The 13,460-nt window shown below is 53.9% G+C and overlaps 1 protein-coding gene across 1 annotated transcript in view; it reads right to left on the bottom strand.

Moving 5' to 3' along the window:
• The window catches only part of LOC144825364 (uncharacterized), a 158,065-nt gene that overhangs the window by 45,336 nt on the left and 99,269 nt on the right, over positions 1–13,460 (bottom strand). The gene's annotated exons all lie outside the window — the stretch shown is intronic.

Genomic DNA, 13,460 nt, shown 5'->3' on the forward strand with positions numbered 1-13,460 from the left:
TTGTTACAGGGCCGTTTTTGAAGCATAGCTGCAAAATCGGCCATGTAACAAAATCGGCCCAAAACCTGCCCTGGCAAAGAGCTTGGCGGCACCCCCAACACCCAGAGGGTGGGGGTGTGGGGCCGGCCGAGCACTTTGTCAGGGCCGGTTTTGGTTCCCAGTCCGGCCCTGGTTCCTTTGTGTGATGCGAGGGTGATGCAAAACCTTAATACATATGAAAGCAAATATCTCTGGTGCCCTCTCACCATCACTGGCTTCCTTGACTTACTGAGGCCCAGTCATAATAGGCACTTTGGTTACATAACATAGCTCTACCTTACATACTCTAAAACGTATGCCTCAAAACCACATCTGGAAATCTCCACCTCCCTCTCTTATCTTTTACTGTACAGAGATCTCTGCCTGGGCGGAGGAGGTCTGCACACCCAGGTACAACATTCAACCATGTCGTAGTAAGTGTTGGCGGGACAAGGGAGGGGCTCGCAAATGGGGAGAAGTTACTCCTATATGGTGGCCTCACCAAAATTGAACAAGGCCTTTAAAGAGAAACTTCTAGTACAAAATATACAACCACATAAGAGTAAGACAGTTGAAAAACATATTTAAGTTCACTAAAGTAGTACTACTGGCAAAATATTCTTAAATATGCTGTTGGCATAGGTGGAACCCATGAATTTCACTCTGTGGAATTCCGTGGAGTTACATAAAACCTCTGCAAGATTCCTTGGAGTTCCGCCAATGAGCGGAAATAGACACGTCACACCGCTTGTGCGTGATTTAGCACCGGAAGCGTATTCAACGGGTCACGTTGCTGCGTTGTGTATATGGGAAGGAGCAGAACACACCATATCTACTAAGATGTGGCCCCCTCTGCTACCCCTGCACAGGCACAATACTGCCCCAGCGAAGTCATACTTGTCACAAACACCCGGGGGGGCTTTATTATGGGAAGTCTAGCTTTGGGCTGTGAGGGGTCCCATCCAGTACAACACCTGTGCTTTCAGGCATTCCCCACTTTGAATGTGTGCTGTACAATGCAGCCGACAGGCAAAGTGGAGTAACAAGGAGAAAAAATAACACATTTCTCCTCATTATGCCTGCCTCAAGGAGGGGCAGGTGGGAGCCTGAGTCACATGAGGATCAGCGGCACCGCACGGGGGCATCTATAGAGGGGGCAGATAGGAGCCGGAGTCACAGGAGGTTCAGCGGCACCGCACGGAGGCATCTATAGAGGGGGCAGATAGGAGCCTGAGTCACATGAGGTTCAGCGGCACAGCACGGGGGCATCTATAGAGGGGGCAGATAGGAGCCTGAGTCACATGAGGTTCAGCGGCACAGCACGGGGGCATCTATAGAGGGGGCAGATAGGAGCCTGAGTCACATGAGGCTCAGGGGCACAGCACGGGGGCATCTATAGAGGGGGTAGATAGGAGCCTGAGTCACATGAGGCTCAGGGGCACAGCACGGAGGCCTCTATAGAGGGGGCAGATAGGAGCCTGAGTCACATGAGGCTCAGGGGCACAGCACGGAGGCATCTATAGAGGGGGCAGAAGGGAGCCTGAGTCACATGAGGCTCAGCGGCACAGCACGGGGGCATCTATAGAGGGGGCAGATAGGAGCCGGAGTCACAGGAGGTTCAGCGGCACAGCACGGAGGCATCTATAGAGGGGGCAGATAGGAGCCTGAGTCACATGAGGTTCAGCGGCACAGCACGGAGGCATCTATAGAGGGGGCAGATAGGAGCCTGAGTCACATAAGGTTCAGCGGCACAGCACGGGGGCATCTATAGAGGGGGCAGATAGGAGCCTGAATCACAGGAGGCTCAGCGGCACAGCACGGGGGCATCTATAGAGGGGGCAGATAGGAGCCGGAGTCACAGGAGGTTCAGCGGCACAGCACGGAGGCATCTATAGAGGGGGCAGATAGGAGCCTGAGTCACATGAGGTTCAGCGGCACAGCACGGAGGCATCTATAGAGGGGGCAGATAGGAGCCTGAGTCACATGAGGTTCAGCGGCACAGCACTGAGGCATCAATAGAGGGGGCAGATAGGAGCCTGAGTCACATAAGGTTCAGCGGCACAGCACGGAGGCATCTATAGAGGGGGCAGATAGGAGCCTGAGTCACATGAGGTTCAGCGGCACAGCACGGGGGCATCTATAGAGGGGGCAGATAGGAGCCTTAGTCACATGAGGCTCAGGGGCACAGCACGGGGGCATCTATAGAGGGGGCAGATAGGAGCCTGAGTCACATGAGGTTCAAGGGCACAGAACAGAGCCATCTATAGAGGGGGCAGATAGGAGCCTGAGTCACATGAGGTTCAGCGGCACAGCACGGAGGCATCTATAGAGGGGGCAGATAGGAGCCTGAGTCACATAAGGTTCAGCGGCACAGCACGGGGGCATCTATAGAGGGGGCAGATAGGAGCCTGAATCACAGGAGGCTCAGCGGCACAGCACGGGGGCATCTATAGAGGGGGCAGATAGGAGCCGGAGTCACAGGAGGTTCAGCGGCACAGCACGGAGGCATCTATAGAGGGGGCAGATAGGAGCCTGAGTCACATGAGGTTCAGCGGCACAGCACGGAGGCATCTATAGAGGGGGCAGATAGGAGCCTGAGTCACATGAGGTTCAGCGGCACAGCACTGAGGCATCAATAGAGGGGGCAGATAGGAGCCTGAGTCACATAAGGTTCAGCGGCACAGCACGGGGGCATCTATAGAGGGGGCAGATAGGAGCCTGAATCACAGGAGGCTCAGCGGCACAGCACGGGGGCATCTATAGAGGGGGCAGATAGGAGCCGGAGTCACAGGAGGTTCAGCGGCACAGCACGGAGGCATCTATAGAGGGGGCAGATAGGAGCCTGAGTCACTTGAGGTTAAGCGGCACAGCACGGGGGCATCTATAGAGGGGGTAGATAGGAGCCTGAGTCACATGAGGTTCAGCGGCACAGCACGGAGGCATCTATAGAGGGGGCAGATAGGAGCCTGAGTCACATGAGGCTCAGGGGCACAGCACGGGGGCATCTATAGAGGGGGCAGATAGGAGCCTGACCAGGCAAAGTGGAGTAACAAGGAGAAAAGAACACATTTGTCCTCATTATGCCTGCCTCAAGGAGGGGCAGGATTTTGAAGCTAATGAATGAATTACACATTTGTTACGCGCACAACTACCCGTAGGCATCCCGGCGCCCAATCCCTCTCCGCAATTCGTTGTATGTAGGGAGTTGCGTTAAAACTAATTTAATGTTGTATGGGAACGCCCACGCACCACCCATGGAACGCCCCCTTGACGCAAAGTAACGCAACGCAGCACACAGTGCAGTTTTGGTTACTCCCTAGTGACATCGAATCCAAATCATGTTGGATTGTAAATCCCTCCACAATACTTTGGGTTTTCGATAAAAAAGAAACACAACCTCGACGCAAAGTGTTTGTAAATCTGGGCCTAGTAGGCGTTCACACAGACGCAGAACCACAAACTCACCTTCAAGATGTGTAAAGGTACTTACCCGGCCGGACAGTGAGCGTGGTGCCTGAGCCAAAGAAGACGCGGAAGCCATCAGTGCCACAGTAGAGCAGCCTGCGACAAAAACACGTGGATGGCTGCCCCAAGCCTCAGCTGTGGGAGAGCGACACTGGCCCGTCACTGATGGGGCAGCACCACTGTCCAGTGCTGCACCCTTTAACTCTGACCATTCTATTGCTGGCCTCTCACTGATGGGGCTCACCACTGTCCAGTACTGCACCTTACAACAAATTCCTGGGGCTGGCTGCCCCCTCCTTCAATTGTGTGCAGTTTAACTAGATGCTCCTGAGATCAGGGAGGAAGTTATAATAACCTGCAGCCTTCTCTTAACTAGAATCAAGGATTACTGCTCCCTCGGAGGGCTGTTACTACTCATTAGTGCTGCCTCTGAAGGCTGATACTACTCATTAACTAATTGTTCACCTGAGGCTTCACCTGCACAGGGCCTTGAGCTCAGCCGGGAGCATCTTCAGAATAGAGGGTCAGCTGTGGGTCTGGCTGATAAACGACATGACGTTTCAATCAACGAGCAATGGTGTCTAGGTAACGTCATCTTTCCGTATAGAGTGAGCCCAAGTGAAGCATCTTTTACGGCAGCGTTTCAGGTAATTCTTGCATTTCACATCACGATTGTTATGTGAAGGGCTGAGTGTTATGCCAAAACCCTGTGCCGCATAAACGCGATTTGGGGAGGATGGAAAGAACTGGACATGAGCAGCAGTCCATAGTGCTCATGCTTTTATGCTGTCTTCTTATCACTAAATGTCTCTCTATTTCAGACACAAGGATCTTGTCTGGCATTTCACATGATGAAACATCATTTTGAGCAGTTTTTTGCCATTTCAAATCATTTCAACAGAAAATGACACAAGTTTCAGTTATGCTTAATAAAGACAACACTGGAACATCCATCTGAGATTAAATCGACAAAAATTGGTACACGTGAGGTTAATACGAAACACCCGCATACTTCACTGTACAACAAGGTACTCGTGCAGCGCGCCTCGCCCTGTGCTGTCGATCTACTGCCGCTCCCAGCAGCGGTGATGGTCCAAGGACAGGCGTCTCCACCTTGGTCAACATTGTTCAACAATAAAGGCAGCTCCCACAGGAATGACCGGGGTCTTCAACCACAAGGCAGATCCCTCAGGGGGGACAGGGGTCTTCAACCACAAGGCTGCTCCTTCAGGGGGTACAGGGGTCTTAAACCACCAGGCAGCTCCTTCAGGGGGACAGGGGTCTTCAACCACAATGCAGCTCCTTCAGGGGGGACAGGGGTCTGAAACCACCAGGCAGCTCCTTCGGGGGGACAGGGGTCTTCAACCACAAGGCAGCTCCCTCAAGAGGGGACAGGGGTCTTCAACCACAAGGCAGCTCCCTCAGGGGGATAGGGGTCTTCAACCACAAGGCAGCTCCTTCAGGGGGACAGGGGTCTTCAACTGCCAGGCAGCTCTTCAGGGGGACAGGGATCTTCAACTACCAGGCAGATCCCCCAGGGGGACAGGGATCTGCAACCACAAGGCAGTTCCCTCAGGAGGGGACAGGGGTCTTCAACCACAAGGCAGCTCCCTCAAGGGGGGCAGGGGTCTTTAATCATATAGAATCTCCCTTAAGAGGAGACAGGGGTTCCAGACACCATGGAGCTCCCTCAGGAGGGGCAGGGGATCCAGACACCTGGCAGCTCCCTCGGGGGGGGGGGCAGGGGACTTCAACCACCAGGATGGTCCCTTAGGGGTAAGAGAGGCCCTCAACCACCATGCAGTTCCCTGAGGAGGGACAGGGGTCTTCAGCTGCCAGGCAGCCCCCTCAAGAGTGGAAAAAGTCTTCAAACATGGGCAGCTACTTCAGGGGACAGGGGTCTTCAACCACTGGGCAACTCCCTCAGGAGGGGCAGGGGTTCCAGACACCAGGGAGCTCCCTCAGGAGGGGCAGGGGGCTTCAATCATAAGGCAGCTCCCTTAGGACTGACAGGGGTCTTCAATGGTTAGGCAGCTTCCTCATGACTGAAAGGGGTCTTCAATCCACCAGGCATCTCCCTAAGGAGGGACAGGGGTTTCAACCACCAGGCAGCTCCCTCAGGACTGATAGGGATCTTCAACCAGCAGGCTGCTCCCTCAGGAGGGACAGGGCTCTACAACCAGCAGGAAGCTCCCTTTAGTAGTGACAAGGGTCTTCAAGCACCAGGCACCAGGCAGCTCCCTCAGGTGGATAGAGGTCTCCAACCAGCAATCCACTCCCTCAGTGTGACAGGGGTCTCCAACCACCAGGCAGCTCCCTCAGTGAGACAGGGGTCTTCAACTACATTGTAGCTCCCTCAGGAGGGCATGGGGTCTTCAGCCACCAGGCATTTCTGCTCATGCGTGGAAAGTGTGCATGTACCCATATTCAGTACCGATGTGTCAACAAAATGCTACTTACTCGGTGTCACAGACAGCTTCGTCCCAGCACCAAACACCAGTGCATATCCACTGAGACGCACAGTGTTCACTCCCATAACAAGAAGCTCCTCCCCCCCAGCTGTGCACTTAGGAATCCCAAAGAACAGTGAAAACTCACCCAGGACAAGACAAAAGAACTGACGGAGAGGGCAGTCTGTGGGTGGCTTCACTTTCATACTTAGCTTCAGATTTCCATAATCTTAATATTTACTAATATTTCATGCAACCCCCTACAGCAAAGGTAGCAAAGATATGGCACAGTTGTGCTCTCTCCTATCGCTGACGCACTGGTGGCAGCCTAGCGCCAATGAAGCCACCCTTGCATCAGAGCACAAGGGTGCCTGGGCTGTGGTCAGTGTCGTCTTTGTTTAGGAAGGGATATCTTCCTGCAAACATCTATCCTTTGAGGCTATTTCCTCTTTGTATGTGTGCTGCAGAATGTGGACATGAGCTGAACCAGGGTCTGCCTGGTCCTGAGAATCATGGAAAGACCAGAAACACAGAAATAATCATCATATACTGTACTGGACATCTTTGATCGTGAGATTTCTACACTTTCTTAGTCCACTTCAACCACCAGGCAACTTCCTTAGGAGTTACAAATGCCTTCAACCAACAGGCAGCTTCCTTAGGAGTGACAGAGGTCTTCAACTGCCAGGCAGCTTCCTCAAGAGGGTAAGGGCTCTTCAACCACTGGGCAACTCCCTCAGGAGGGACAGGGGTTCCAGACACTATGGAGCTCCCTCAGGAGGGGCAGGGTTCTTAAATCATAGGGCAGCTTCCTCACGACTGACAGGGGTCTTCACCCACATGGCAGCTCCCTCCAGAGGGGAAAGGGGACTTCAACCAGCAGGCATCTCCCTCAGGGGGGGACAGGGGACTTCAACCAGCAGGCAGCTCCCTTAGGAGTGACAGGGACCCTCAACCACCATGCAGCTCCCTGAGGAGGGACAGGGGTCTTCAGCTGCCAGGCAGCCCCGTCAAGAGTGGAAAAAGTCTTCAAACTCAAACATGAGCAGCTACTTCAGGGGACAGGGGTCTTCAACCACTGGGCAACTCCCTCAGGAGGGGCAGAGGTTCCAGACACCTGGGGGCAGATTTATGAAGGCCTTGCGCCGCCGGTGCGTCATTTTTAACATGGGAAAAAGTGAGGCACCGGCGGCGCAAGGCCTTCATAAATCTGCCCCCAGGGAGCTCCCTCAGTAGGGGCAGGGTTCTTCAATCATAAGGCAGCTCCCTTAGGACTGACAGGGGTCTTCTATGACCAGGCAGCTTTCTCACAACTGACAGGGATCTTCAACCACCTGGCAGCTCCCTTAGGAGTGACAGAGGCCTTCAACCAGCAGGCAGCTCCCTCAAGAGGGCAAGAGGTCTTAAACCACAAGTTAGCTCCCTCGAGAGGGCCAGCAGTCTTCAACCACTTGGCAGCTCCCTCAAGGGGGGACTGAGTCCTTCAACCACCAGGAAGCTCCCTTAGGACTGATAGGGGGCTTTAATGACCAGGCAGCTTCCTCACGACTGACAGGGGTCTCCAACCACCTGGCAGCTCCCTCAGGAGGAGACAGAGGTCTTCAACCACAAGGGAGCTCCCTCAGGAGGGGCAGAGGTCTTTAATCATATAGAAGCTCCTTTAGGACTGACAGGGGTCTTCAACCACCAGGGAGCTCCCTGAGGAGGGGCAGAGGTCTTTAATCATATAGAAGCTCCTTTAGGACTGACAGGGGTCTTCAATGACGAGGCAACTCCTGCAGCAGTGAACTGCAACCATCAGGCAGCTCACTCAAGGGAGCAGCAGTTTTCAACCACCAGGCTTCTCCATCAGGAGTGACAGGGATCTTCAACCACCAGGCAGCTCCCTCAGTGAGACAGGAGTCTCCAACTACCAGAGCTCCCTCAGGGGGGGGGCAAAGGTCTTCAACCACTAGCCAGCTCCCCCAGGACAGGGGTCTCCAACCTGCAGGAAGCTTCCTTTAGTAGTGACAAGGGTCTCCAAGGACCAGGCAGCTTCCTCAGGTGGATAGGGGTCTCCAACCAGCAATCCGCTCCATCAGGAGGGACAGGGGATCAGGACACCAGGGAGCTCTCTAAGGAGAGGCAGGGGTTTTCAATCATAAGGCAGCTTCCTTAGTACTGACAGGGGTCTTTAATGATCAGGCGACTTCCTCACAACTGACAGGGGTCTTCAATCATCTGGCAGCTCCCTCAGGCGGGGACAGGGGTCTTCAACCACCTGGCAGCTCCCTCAGGCGGGGACAGGGGACTTCAACCACCAGTCAGCTCCCTGGGGACTGACACGGGTCTTCAACCACCAGGCAGCTCCCTCAGGGGGAACAGGGGACCTCAACCACCGGGCAGCTCCCTTAGGAGTGAAAGAGGCCTTTAACCACCAGGGAGTTCCCTCAGGAGGGGCAGGGATCTTTAATCATATAAAAGCTCCTTTAGGACTGACAGGGGTCTTCAATGACGAAGCAACTCCTACAGCAGTGAACGTAGTCTGCAACCATCAGGCAGCTCACTCAAGGGAAGCAGCAGTTTTCAACCACCAGGCTTCTCCATCAGGAGTGACAAGGGTCTTCAACCACCAGGCAGCTCCCTCAGTGAGACAGGGGTCTCCAACTACCAGAGCTCCCTCAGGGGGGCATGGCTCTTTAACCACTAGCCAGCTCCCTCTGGACTGACAGGGGTTTTCAACAACCAGGCAGCTCCCTCAGGAGGGACAAGGGTCTCCAAACTGCTGTAATATCCCTTTAGTAGTGACAAGGGTCTTCAAACACCAGGAAGCTCCCTCAGGTGGATTGGGGTCTCCAACCAGCAGGCTGCTCTCTTTGGTAGAGATAAGGATCTTTAAACACCAGGCAGCTCCCTCAGGAGGGACAGGGCTCTACAACCAGCAGGAAGCTCCCTTTAGTAGTGACAAGGGTCTTCAAGTACCAGGCACCAGGCAGCTCCCTCAGGAGGGACAGGGGTCTTCAACCACTAGGCAGCTCCCTCAGGAGGGACAGGGGTCTTCAACCACTAGGCAGCTCCCTCAGGAGGGACAGGGGTCTTCAACCACTAGGCAGCTCCCTCAGTGGGGCAGGGGTCTGCGACTACATTGTAGCTCCCTCAGGAGGGCATGGGGTCTTCAGCCACCAGGCATTTCTTCTCATGCATGGAAAGTGTGCATGTACCCATATTCTGTACAGATGTGTCAATAAAAGGCTACTTACTTGGTGTCACAGACAGCTTTGTCCCAGCACCAAACACCAGTGCATATCCACTGAGATGCACAGTGTTCACTTCCATAACAAGAAGCTCCTCCCCCCCAGCTGTGCACTTAGGAATCCCAAAACACAGTGAAAACTCACCCAGGACAAGACAAAAGAACTGATGGAGAGGGCAGTCTGTGGGCGGCTTCACTTTCATACTTTGCTTCAGATTTACTTTTCTATACTTTTCATTTCGCAGAATGATTTCATTCCATAATCTTAATATTTACTAATATTTCATGCAACCCCCTACAGCAAAGGTACAAAAGCTATGGCACAGTTGTGCTCTCTCCTATCGCTGACGCACTGGTGGCAGCCTAGCGCCAATGAAGCCACCCTTGCATCAGAGCACAGGGGTGCCTGGGCTGTGGTCAGTGAAATTTCTGTTTAGGAAGGGATATCTCTCTGAAAGAATATATCCTTTGAGGCTATTTCCTCTTTGTGTGCCGGCTGCAGAATGTGGACCAGAGCTGACCAGGGTCTGCCGGGTCCTGAGAATCATGGAAAGAGCCGAAACACAGAAAGAATCATATACTTTACTGGACATCTTCGATCGTGAGATTTCTCCACTTCCTTAGTCCCCTTCAACCACCAGGCAGATTCCTTAGGAGAGACAGAAGTCTCAGGAGGGGCAGGGGATTCAGACACCAGGGAGCTCCCTAAGAAGGGGCAGGGGTTTTCAATCATAAGGCAGCTCCCTTAGGACAGACAGGGGTCTTCAATGACCAGGCAAGTTCCTCACAACTGACAGGGGACTTCAACCACCTGCAGCTCCCTCAAGAGGGGACAGGGGTCTTCAACCACCTGCAGCTCCCTCAGGAGGGGCAGGGTCTTTCATCATATAGAAGCTCCTTTAGGACTGACAGGGGTCTTCAGTGATGAGGCAACTCCTGCAGCTGTGAACGGGGTCGGCAACCATCAGGCAGCTCACTCAAGGGAAGCAGCACCACCAGGCTTCTCCATCAGGAGTGACAAGGGTCTTCAATCACCAGGCAGCTCCCCCAGTAGGACAGGGGTCTCCAACTACCACAGCTCCCTCAGGGGGGACAATGGTCTTTAACCACTAGGCTGCTCCCTCAGGAGGGACAATGGTCTTCAACCACCAGGCAACTCCCTCAGTGAGACAGGGGTCTGCGACTACATTGTAGCTCCCTCAGGAGGGCATGGGGTCTTCAGCCAACAGGCATTTCTGCTCATGCATGGAAAGTGTGCATGCACCCATATTCTGTACAGATGTGTCAACAAAAGGCTACTTACTTGGTGTCACAAACAGATTTGTCCCAGCACCAAACACCAGTGTGTATCCACTGAGACGCACAGTGTTCACTCCCATAACAAGAAGCTGCTCCCCCCAGCTCTGCACTTAGGAATCCCAAAGAACTGTGAAAACTCACCCAGGACAAGACTAGGAAACCAACAAGAGGGCAGTCTGTGGGTGGCTTCACTTTCATACTTTGCTTCAGATTTACTTTTCTATACTTTTCATTTCGCAGAATGATTTAATTGTATCATCTTAATATTTACTAACATTTCACGCAACCCCCTACAGCAAAGGTACAAAAGATATGACAAAAATCTTACTTTCCAACTTGTAAATGTCCTTTGAGAATACCGTAAGTCAGAAACGTAGACTTTAAATTCAGTTTACTGTGTGAATCGGGCCCATAGAGGGGCCGGGGAGATGGAGAGATCAGACCCTCGAAGATTCACAGATGGAGTTGACCAAGGAGATGGAGAGATGAGACCACCCAAGACTTACAGATGGAGCCCCCAGTGGAGGAGGAGACATGAGACCCTTGAAGATGCACCAGTCAAGGGGAACCAAGAGGTGGTGGGAAGAGACCCCTCAAGGTGAAAAGATGGGTGGGGCACTGGTGGCAGCCTAGCGCCAATGAAGCCGCCCTTGCATCACAGCACAAGGGTGTCTGGGCTGTGGTCAGTGTCGTTTTTGTTTAGGAAGGGATATCACCCTGCAAACATCTATCCTTTGAGGCTATTTCCTCTTTGTATGTGTACTGCAGAATGTGGACATGAGCTGAGCAGGGTCTGCCTGGCCCTGAGAATCATGGAAAGACCAGAAACACAGAAAGAATCATATACTTTACTGGACATTATCACAGCAGCAATGGAGTCTTTCAAATCTTGTGTTAATCAAAGCTCACAAAGCCCAGTGTGAAAAGAAACACAATTCTGTGCTCTGAAACTTCTCTGCTAAGTTATGTGAGGCCCTGTTCTAGAGAGTTTTGCCCAGGAGCACACACTCTGTAAAGTGAGGGAAGTGAGCTTTGAACCAGAAAGCGCCTCTGGCCATAGTCTGCAGGTGAGACATGTAAAGTGATTTACCTCTGAGCTTAGTTTTACAACGGAGGACAACAAGGCCTCGCTCAGTTTAATGCCAAGACCTGAACCAAGGGATGCATTTAATACCTCTGACTGGTAAGGGTGGACATCACGTGACGAGTAACTGTGAGGCTGCATGAGGAACCCTCCTACGAACACTGGCAGGTAAAAAGGACTGAGGGGCACTCATGCGAGGGGTAGAAGCGGAGCACAGAGGCATCTATAGAGGGGGCAGATAGGAGCCTGAGTCAGACAAGGGGCAGGAGCAGAGCACTGAGGCATCTATAGAGGGGGCAGATAGGAGCCTGAGTCACATGAGGCTCAGGGGCACAGCACGGGGGCATCTATAGAGGGGGCAGATAGGAGCCTGAGTCAGACAAGGGGCAGGAGCAGAGCACTGAGGCATCTATAGAGGGGGCAGATAGGAGCCTGAGTCACATGAGGCTCAGGGGCACAGCACGGGGGCATCTATAGAGGGGGCAGATAGGAGCCTGAGTCACATGAGGCTCAAGGGCACAGCACGGGGGGCATCTATAGAGGTGCAGATGGGAGCCTGAGTCACATGAGGTTCAGCGGCTCAGCACGGGGGCATCTATAGAGGGGGCAGATAGGAGCCTGAGTCACATGAGGCTCAGGGGCACAGCACAGAGGCATCTATAGAGGGGCAGATGGGAGCCTGAGTCACATGAGGTTCAGCGGTACAGCACGGAGGCATCTATAGAGGGGGCAGATAGGAGCCTGAGTCACATGAGGCTCAGGGGCACAGCACGGGGGCATCTATAGAGGGGGCAGATAGGAGCCTGAGTCACATGAGGCTCAGGGGCACAGCACGGAGGCATCTATAGAGGGGGCAGATAGGAGCCTGAGTCACATGAGGCTCAGGGGCACAGCACGGGGGCATCTACAGAGGGGGCAGATAGGAGCCTGAGTCACATGAGGTTCAGGGGCACAGCACGGGGGCATCTACAGAGGGGGCAGATAGGAGCCTGAGTCACATGAGGTTCAGCGGCACAGCACTGAGGCATCTATAGAGGGGGCAGATAGGAGCCTGAGTCACATGAGGCTCAGGGGCACAGCACGGGGGCATCTATAGAGGGGGCAGATAGGAGCCTGAGTCACATGAGGCTCAGGGGCACAGCACGGAGGCATCTATAGAGGGGGCAGATAGGAGCCTGAGTCACATGAGGCTCAGGGGCACAGCACGGGGGCATCTACAGAGGGGCAGATAGGAGCCTGAGTCACATGAGGCTCAGGGGCACAGCACGGAGGCATCTATAGAGGGGGCAGATAGGAGCCTGAGTCACATGAGGCTCAGGGGCACAGCACGGAGGCATCTATAGAGGGGGCAGATAGGAGCCTGAGTCAGGCAAGGGGCAGGAGCACAGCACGGAGGCATCTATAGAGGGGGCAGATAGGAGCCTGAGTCACATGAGGTTCAGCGGCACAGCACTGAGGCATCTATAGAGGGGGCAGATAGGAGCCTGAGTCACATGAGGCTCAGGGGCACAGCACGGGGGCATCTATAGAGGGGGCAGATAGGAGCCTGAGTCACATGAGGCTCAGCGGCACAGCACGGGGCATCTATAGAGGGAGATAGGAGCCTGAGTCACATGAGGCTCAGGGGCACAGCACGGAGGCATCTATAGAGGGGGCAGATAGGAGCCTGAGTCACATGAGGTTCAGCGGCACCGCACGGAGGCATCTATAGAGGGGGCAGATAGGAGCCTGAGTCACATGAGGTTCAGCGGCACAGCACGGGGGCATCTATAGAGGGGGCAGATAGGAGCCTGAGTCACATGAGGTTCAGCGGCACAGCACGGGGGCATCTATAGAGGGGGCAGATAGGAGCCTGAGTCACATGAGGCTCAGGGGCACAGCACGGAGGCATCTATAGAGGGGGCAGATAGGA

Source organism: Lissotriton helveticus, chromosome 3_1, assembly GCF_964261635.1.
Source record: "Lissotriton helveticus chromosome 3_1, aLisHel1.1, whole genome shotgun sequence".
Lineage (NCBI taxonomy): Eukaryota > Metazoa > Chordata > Amphibia > Caudata > Salamandridae > Lissotriton > Lissotriton helveticus.